The following is a 9858-nucleotide window of genomic DNA, read 5'->3' on the forward strand; positions in this document are numbered from 1 at the left end:
TGCAGGTGCTAACACAGCAAGCACCGGCCCTTACAGTGTTTTCTTTTCTGTAACTACAGATGGCCCCAAGAATAAACAAGAATGGTAGGTATTCAAGATAACAACTCACTGAGGAAAAATCTAAATAAGAAACGTGGGTCTTCCTTGGTGGCTTTAGTTTAGGGAGGCTCCTCCACACACACACACACACTCCAATTCCAGCTTCCAGGTGCAAATGAAGATTGGGATGTGGTAAAGGAAACCAACATTCCAGGTAAGAATGAGAGTTATGCTTCTTGAGTAGTGGGGTTCTGTTTAGGTGGTGTGGGTTTACGAACATGTGAAAGGAGTGTGTATATGTGATTGTATGTGATGTTATTCTCAGTGTGTATGTGTTTGAATGTTTGGAAAATACTGTGATTTAAATCCTTATTACTGAGTACTATACAGCCAGGGCATCTGCAGCACATTCTGGTGGTATCAAGTTTCAAAAGCTCAATAGCCTTTTGTGCTAGTAGCTTGGGTACAGAAAAGTACAGAGAGAATATTTTCATCATCACAAAATGCTCTCCTGGGCAGCTGTTCAGGGTGTGGCACTAGGTCTGTTCACTGAACTCACCTAACACAGAGCATGCCCACAACAGTCAGAATTTCAGAGTGATAAGAAAGGAGGCAGGTGCTTTGATGGTCCAACTAAATGGGGAAGTGAGAAGTTGAGAGGGGATTCCTTCACCTGCTCTCATTTGAAAACTGTTTACTATGTCTTATTGAAAGCCTCTGACTACACAGAGCTCAGGGAAGGTCTGAAATCCTGGGAAGAGTGTAGCGATCTTGGGTGGCCAGCAACCTCGACTGGGGAGGGGAGGGATGGCTGTGCCACTCCGTGGAATAATTTTCTTGAGGATGTCTCTGTTCCTAAAGATTCGCTTGCAGATCAGCGATACAACTCAAGCAGTGAAGAAGAAGACAATCCAGGTAGGTGACAGTACTCAAGGACGGATCCAATGGGAAAGAGGTGCCAGCAGCAATTGTACTACACCTGGTCCCTTGTAGAGTGAGCAAAAGGGTAAGAAATCAGAGAGTAGAGGAAATACATTTGTAACTCTGCTTTATTCTTTTCATATTCTAATTATATAATAGAGGTACTAGGACCATGGGTTTTGAGCATTTTGTGTTTGCAATAATCTTTTCTTCCTTTGCTATTTAAGATAATCTTTCCCACAAGCTCTGCTCTTTTCAGGCCTCTACCACCACCAAAGCTCAAACCTTTGGTTTTCTAGGCTTACTGCACATGTTCCTTTTCCTGGTGGGAAGCATATACTCAAACAAACTAATAGTCTCCACTTATCACTCAAATACCAATCCTGAGATTAAGAATACAACTAGAATTTTCTTCCATTTGACAGACGTTTGTGTCTACTGATCTCTTGCTGTCTTCCACGGCCTGGCAGGGATTCTGGAGGAACTGTATGAAGGAGCTGCTAGCTCTCTTCACACACTGGCTCACAGTTCCACAGTGCTGGCCTCCTGGAACTGACCATGCCCAGGACAAAGCCTTTGGGAAGCAGGGCCAGGGTGACACTTCTCATCTCAGAACCCACAGCTCCAGCCAGAAAGCTCGTCCATGTCCCAAAACTCCAGCTATGCTTCTTCTTGTTTTCTTTCCTCAGTCCTGTCCAGGTGCTTTTCACTCCAGGTCCTTCCAAGGCTTAGTAAAACACTAGAGGATTCCATTGACTTAAGTGGTCACACCTCCTCTAAAACACTTATTGTCTGACTTGCAGATTAAAGGAATCTGGACAAGTTACTTATCTCTAACCTCACTTTCATGCTCTTTAAATGACTAGGAAATCTACAGGGATGTTGTGAAGACGAAGTGTCTTCCATGAACCTAAGGTCATACCCAGCACAGGACTATCACTTGATTTGAGGGGTTGGTGGTCACTCTATTCTACACAGACCTGATTCAACTCCAGGCCTCTGACAGTTGCTCCCTGTGAAAGGATGGATTGGACAATTGATCAATCAATTAGTTGGAGAGGGAGGCAATATACTCTTGATTGTTCCTCTAATGATCTCATATTGGAGAACAATGAATGGTAGAGGTGGAAAAGCAGAAAGGAAATGGGAAGTACTTAGGATGGAAAGATAGGGCAGGGTGTATTGAGGGAGGGAAGAGGGAAGACAGGCTCCATCACACACAGAACAATATGGAAACAGTCTACCATCTTCCAGGTAAAGGAGGATGTGGGTATTTCTCCCTGGTCACAGTAATGATACCTGAGGGCTGAAAAACGGACCCTGGAGATCCTCGATTCCTCAGGGCAGAGGTGAAGTCATCAAGACCCTGGGAAAGGTGTATAGTTTTGAGGACAGAATTGTGTCCTGGGATCAGATCACACCCTGACATGAACAACAGGGGCTTGAGTTCACCCCTCAACTATAACTATCCTCCTTCCTTTTGCAAGGTTACCCCATCACGGTTATTGCCCTAGTCCACTCTGAGGCTTTCTTCACGGATTCGGAAGACTCCGATACAGAGAATGACAATTTCCATGTAATGCATTTCTTTTATCTGTATCCTTTTTAATCACTGTTTCTTATCTATAAGCTTCTCTTGGTACCTCTTCCCTATTTCATCTTTCCTTCTTTATATGTTTGTCCCCTGAAGGTCATGGTCTCATCAAGGAAGTTGAGGTATTGTGACTGACAATATTTATAAAACTTTCTCCACCCTCCTCACCTATTTTCTAGCATTATCCTGATTTCCAAATCTACTGAACCCAATGAATATTCTCGTGTAACCCTGAATGGATCAGGCAGGATGCTGGGCTGGAAGTCCAATACCTTGGGCTACCCCTGCAGAGGGGACACCTGTGTAGTTGGTTTCTGGGCTGGGATCCCCCCTCACAGGTGTGTTCCTACACATGGTGGCTCTGAACATGCAAATGTGTTCACTTTTCTATAGCTCTCTACAGTGTTTCAAGAGGAGGTGTCTCCTTGTATATATAATATTTTACTAGGAAGAAAAGATACATTAACATAAAGGCGAATGAGGAAGAAGAAATGTGAGTGGAGTGGGTAGCATGAAGATAGGAAGGGACACAAGTTCACAAGCACTCCATTGATTCCTGACTTTCTTTTTGGCACTTTAGGAAAATCAGTGTTATTGAAGAGCTCACTGGGGTGGCCATAAAAGAGCATAAACATGGAGGCAGGGACAAGAAATGGATGGTGAAAGCAAGAGCAGGCACATGAAGGACGTCCTGAGATCCTCTCTCCAGGGAGCAGAAACCCATTTCATATTAGCTCCTAAGCGTGCGCGGCCATGCCCTGCAATGGCTCCTTACTTTGGAGGAAAGGGCCCTAGTGTTTCTATGGCTACCAAGTGCCATTCACATTGCATTCTTTGTGAAGAGTGTCCTTGGATTTCTTCCATATCTCGGTCCTGCATGCCTGAATCTTGCCCCCAATCCCCTTAAGATCAACAGGGAGTTTCATCAGTCAAGTACTGAGAGAAATGAAGGGTGTGGAGTGGCCCTGACTGCCTCAAATTAGATTCTCCTGAGCAAAGGGTAAGTTAAGGCTATCTTAGCTTGCCAGGGCTGCTCTAACAAATTTATTGACTCGTTGCATTAACAACTCAGTTGTCTCTCACTTTGGGAGGCTATAAGTCCAAAATCAAGGTGCTGACAGGATCATGCTTTCTCTGCTGGCAGCTTGCCAACAATCCATAACTCAATCTTCATCTCTGTCACCTGGTCATCTATCTCCTTCTGTCTCCTACTCCTGTGTCCAAATTTCCTCACCTTCATTAATACGATCTTTGATAATTGTATTTATAAATGAGTTCACAGCCATAGGACTGGAAGTTAGGACTTGAACACATATTTGTGAGGGACATGATTTAATGCATAATAAGAACAGAGGCACTCCAGGGTGTTCTCTGAGTTATCCAGGGTAGCTCTCCTGGCCCAGCTTTCTATCTGTATGTAAAATGCAAACACACACAAGACCTGAAGGAAATTTTAATGCAGTCATCACTGGGGATGAGTAAAAGGGGGTAGGATAATTAGTTACTTATGTTCCTTTTATTGATTTCCTACTTTCAAAATTAATTAAAATCAATATGACTGTTCTTATTATATTTTTGGAAGAGACGTCTTTTGCAACCTTTATACCTCTGAATATAGTAAAGAATATATTTGTTTTCTATTATCAAGCTTAATGATTTTTTAAATTTAAAGGCTCAGGAAAAATTTGATAGTAGGTTTAGAAAGAAAAATGATTATCAGAGAGGAAAAGGGAAGAGACCCAGGAAGCTGTCCATTTTTAATGTGGACGTGTTATGAGTGGACTGTGCTGAAGGTAGGGGTGGAGGGGCAGGGTCACCACTCCCACCCCTGTTCTTTCATAATTCCTGCTCATCACACAGCCCAAGTATGTGGTATTCTGCCTTTCATCCCAGATTCCTAGAGCCCTCCCCTTTCCTCTGCATCAGTTTCACTCTTCAGGGGAAAGTTACCTCAAGGCAGCCCAGCCAAGCAGCATTTACAGCCAGTCTATGTCAAAAGACAACCCCCTCAGCAGAGAGCAGCAAAGGGCCCTCAAGGCTGTGTGGATCTGACTCTTGGGTGTGTTAGGGGCCCAAGGTCACCTCTCCAGAGTCCAAGGTGCCTACTGGGTCCTGCAACCCACCCCAGTGAGATTCCTCCTCCAACCATCTCTGTGCCTCCCTAGTGATTCCAGAACTTGTGTTTGTCTTGCAGATCCTATCATTGAAAACTGCAAAAATGGCAACCTGAAGGCATCAGCCTGAGCCTCAAAGGATCTGGAGATCATATCGTGGTTGGAGGACTAAATCAGACACAATCTGAAAGAAACAGAGCCATCTCATGCCCAACCGCTAATATCCCATTCCTCAATCAACCAATTTAATATGTTTAGTTTTTGAATAAATTTAATATGTCTTAGTTTTTGTATAAATTTGTCTTAGTTTTAGAAATAAGTTTTATATTTAATATTGGGTTTTAACTGAACCTACAATTTGACCATCAAATGGCTTTCCTATACAGAGCCATCTCATGCCCAACCGCTAATATCCCATTCCTCAATCAACCAATTTAATATGTTTAGTTTTTGAATAAATTTAATATGTTTTAGTTTTTGTATAAATTTGTCTTAGTTTTAGAAATAAGTTTTATATTTAATATTGGGTTTTAACTGAACCTACAATTTGACCATCAAATGGCTTTCCTATTATCAGGCATATACACCAGGAATCCCCCAAAGTAACTTCTGTTTATCACACAGTCCAAAGGATCATCATTACCTGTTGTCCATACTTCATTTCAAGCATGATTTTAGAAATTACCTCGAGAAAGCATGAACTGATTTGTTTACTGATTTTAAAAAATTTATGTACACATAACATCCTGCCAGCTACATTATACCATGATTCTATTACTGAGTATTGTGAAAACGTGTACATTATTAAGATTTATGTGGATTCCAACCATTAAAATGTTGGTCTCCTACAAATGGGCTAACATTCTAGTATACGAAAAATGCACTCCAGGCTTCCTGTACCCTGAGGACATTCTGCTGCTCTCTGAATGGACTGTCCTTTGTGAAGATCACTGAACCCTGTTCACAGCTGCATCTCTCCTTAACAAAAGGCGAGAGCCACGTCATACAAGACCCCTTCATGCATCTGACCTCCCCATCTCTGTAAATGTGATTTCTCCCAGAATATTCCAATAAAGTTTGGCTGATTTTATGAATGGTAGAGAGTGTTACATGGGAGAAGACCACTAGCCAAGAGCTAGGCTTCTAGTCCAGCTTGGCCTCAGCTCCAAGGGAGAGTGTGAGCAGAAATTTCATTTCTGGGATGAAACAGAGCTCACTAGCAGAACCCTTGGCCTACATCAATTTATGGGTAATGAAAATTAAGAAAATTAAGCTAAGCCCTTGTTCTGCACTTGCTTTCCAATTGGGGCACAAGGCTTAGATCACTCCAAGAAATGCAGAGCCAGAGACAAGGATATCAAATTCTTGACTTATCTGAGGAGCAAAAGAATACTTTAGAGACCTGTTCTGAGCAGGGAGATTGAGCCAAGGAATTAGGTGGTGTTTGTGAGGGGAGAGGGGTCAGGTAGGTGAGGTTCTACCTGCCTATCATTCACTCAGGTGTTGCCATCGGTGTGGTAGACTTACTGTCCTTCCATGTCTGATGTTTGTCTCAAGGGACTCCCCACTTGGTCAGAAGAGGAGACAATGAAGGAGCCATTGCCAACATCTCAAGATAAGCATCATTATAAGCATATTTAAAGTATTCAAAAAGAAAATACAATCAATTAAAATCAAGTGCTAGAGGCAAGGGAGGGGAATGAGAAGGAAGAAGAAATAAACTAATTTCATCACTGCTCACAGTAGGGATTAATACTCACTAAAGAAATGGATGATTAGGAGTAAAGTTAAAAATATAACCACTAGAACAAAGTCATAAACCAGAGAACATATACACAAACACAGAAAACAGACCTCATAGTGCACATTTCTTGTAGGCTCTAAACTCAGAAAGCAAAACAAAATGATAACACTAAGACCAAATATGTCTCCATATTAATAAATATAAAAGGGCTAAATAAACCTTTCAGCTTGTATCACATAGCAAAATCCAATTCAAAATCTATTTAAGAGACACATTTAATTTTTCAAAGGTCGAAAGTAAAAGATGGGCAGAAAGCATGGTAGGCAAATGCAAACAAAAAGAAGCAGTTGTTTTCACATGCACATCAGTTAGGGTTGAATTTTTAAAGAGAGAGAGTAAAATAAAGATGTGTAGAACCATTTTCAGGTACTCAATAAACAATTCTTAAGTCATTAATCCAAAGAAAATTTCTGGAAAATATGTAAGGAATTGTTAACAGTGATTGCTTTGGGGGAGTGTGTGGCAGGGGTGAGGAGAGCAGAGAGGAAAAGAATTTCTACAAACAATTCTGTACAGTTGAATTAATCGAAAGACAAATATTTTAGTGAAACTAACTTCTCTAATATATGAATATTTCAGCTTCTTAAAATTTTAATTACATAAAACCTAAGGAACTACATCTAAGAAAACACATAAAACATTAAAGATGATATTCTAATTCTAGAGGATTATAAAAGATTAAGATAAATACATTATACATCTTGAGTTTCTATGCTCAAATTTTCAAGCAGTGTGTTAATATTCTAATTTATAACAACATGGAGATACAATAGAAAGGAAGTGTATTAACATTTTACTATAAAACTTTCTAAATATGTGAGGGTTGCCCATTAAGTCAAGAAGCATATTTTTAAGTATTCCTGCCCTTTAGCCATATGATAATGTATCTAAGTAGTTTCAAGTGTTAAGCAAGTTAAAAACAAATAGCATAAGAAATAGAGAGTAAATAAGAATTTCAGTTTGTATTTGTAAACAGCTTAAAGTTAATGAGGCAGTGGAATCTTCAACACGACGGAAGACAGATGAAAATACTTAGATGGCTTAGTCACCCCTCTGACATGATGAGCGTGGAAAGGTTTGAAGAGCTGCATTGTTTTGGAATGGTGGGAAGATAGTTCTACCTCTTTGTAATGGGAGAAGTAGGCCACGCATCACATAAACAGAAATCTAATTAAATCAAATGTAAAGGAATTTCTGGTTTCAGTAACATTATTGCAATAAATGACTTTGTAGAATTTAAGACCTGGTGTAAGGTTTTACACAGAAAACAATTTGGTTGAAAGGCAAGAATATCATTTCATTTAAAACTACTTTAAATAATTATAAATGCTTTGATTTTTTAGCCCCATGTATTATGCACCCTTGTAAAGTGCCTAATTATGTATTATTTCATTTAGAATCTAAAACCACCCAGTGAAGAAGGGGCTGTTTCACAGATGAGGAAACTGAGGCTCATGGAGATTAAATCACTTGCCAAAGATCATTGAGGGTCTGCCTGCTGCACAGCCCATTTTTGTCATTGTTCTACTCGGACTGTCTCCCTGCCGTCACTCTCCCCTGCTGAAGTGCTTTCCAATCATGGCATGTTGTAATGCTTTTCCTAAATCTATGCCACGTAATCCCTTTATTGGCCCTAATATTGACAGATGGCACTGCACAGTCACGCACACTAACTGGCTCTTGTACCGAATTACCTTATTGGGCTGTGGTGAGGCCCAGATGCATTACTATATGCAGTAGTGCCTGGCACATGGAAAGCACTTAATAAATGTTATTGCTATTATATTCATCATTATCCACACTTCCTGCAGCTGAGGCCCCTGAAGCTTCCCTGGACCAAAATGCTCTCTGGTTTGAGCACCTGTACCTGTCCCAGATAAACTATAGCTTGGGTTATACGATCCTTGAGTTTTCATGTAGTACATTTCCTTTACTGCCCTAAAAATCCTTTCAAAAAAACCCTCATTTCAGTCAGCCTGAGTGAGTCTCTCTTCCTTGCAACCCAAATACTCAAAAAACTTACGGCTGGATTTTTTTATAGGTGGGCTTTTTCAAAGTCTTTAATGCTATACTATTTTTTTCATTACTGAAAACACTTAAAATGTAAGTGTATTTAATAAAAAAATCTATTTACAAGAACAGATTTTATCAGCTTAAAAACAGGAAGAAATTTTATCATCACTAGAAATACACATCCAGGTCCTTTTTGTCTGCAGTTAGCTTACTCATGAAAATCATGAAGAAAACCAGTGAATTAGATACATCTGTGAAAACAACTCTTAATGCCCTGAGTCTGGAAACTCAGCTCAAAAATCTCATCCTTTCTGAAACAGATTTTTCCATGACAACCACTTGATTTGCTTCCTCCTTCCTTATCTGTTATACACACAATTTTTATTATCTTTTTTCCATATTTGATCTTAAGTTGGGTTATCTTGTTTTTCTTGAATTTCTTTACCTGTTTGTCCCATCTCACTTATCAGAGAGTAAACTCCAGGGAACAGGGACTTGTCTCCTCCATTTCTGTTATGATGGCAGTGGTGGGTAACGTAACAAGCAGGAGATACGGAATAAGATGATACAGATACTGGAGAGTCAAGTCCCAACTCTCTCACACCCTACTTGTCCATGTGCTAAGTCACTATACCTGTCTCAGACCCATAACATTCCTACAAAAAGGAGATGATTTCTATCTCATTTCAAAGCCCATGGGATTTTTCACTTTGCTTCTCTGACTCAGATGGAATTCATGGAAAGCTTTATAGTTATATCCTCAGGCACATAAGGTACAGCTCATATTCAAAACTAAAATTACTACACGGAGAGTGATGAAATAACACCTACTAATGTCAAGTGGCCAAGGCCACCTGATCTGGAATTTTGGAGGATATTTACTTTCTGATAGTTTATCTTGAAAGCAGTGGTTAGAATTAGCTTCCAAGTAATAGTATTTTATCATTTATCATAAGTTACCATAGTTTGCCTCTGGTCAGCCCCCCAGCAAATTCATAAGTCTAAAGTTAACTTTTCACCACACATTGGCCAACTCTTGGCTTTTACCCAACCACAGAAGAATGCAACTTCATATTTATAGCTCTGACATGCATATTATTTAAAGCAAAAATCTCATCTGGCTGCACCAGCAGATTTCAACTTAAACTCTGTCTTCTCCTCCCCTCCCCCAGCAATATGACTAAATAAGTAGCATAAATTAAACAAAAACTTTGACAGGTCACATTTTTACTCTTTTGCAGAATCACATCAATACAACAATAATTTTTCTATAAATTTTCCAAGTAAAATATTCAGGATTCTAACTACTGCATCTGAGCAACAAGATAGGATACTAAAAGTATCAAGAATCAAAATCACTTACTTGACATTTC

The 9858-nt window shown here is 39.9% G+C and overlaps 1 long non-coding RNA gene across 1 annotated transcript; it reads left to right on the forward strand.

The window, feature by feature from the left end:
• The first annotated feature begins 635 nt into the window (after positions 1–635).
• On the forward strand, positions 636–4952 carry LOC119519529. Its single transcript, XR_005214038.1, has 2 exons — positions 636–954; positions 4749–4952. It is a non-coding gene; the product is annotated as an uncharacterized LOC119519529 (long non-coding RNA).
• The last annotated feature ends 4906 nt before the right edge of the window (positions 4953–9858 follow it).

This window comes from Choloepus didactylus, chromosome 23 (genome assembly GCF_015220235.1).
Source record: "Choloepus didactylus isolate mChoDid1 chromosome 23, mChoDid1.pri, whole genome shotgun sequence".
NCBI classification, from domain to species: Eukaryota; Metazoa; Chordata; class Mammalia; order Pilosa; family Megalonychidae; genus Choloepus; species Choloepus didactylus.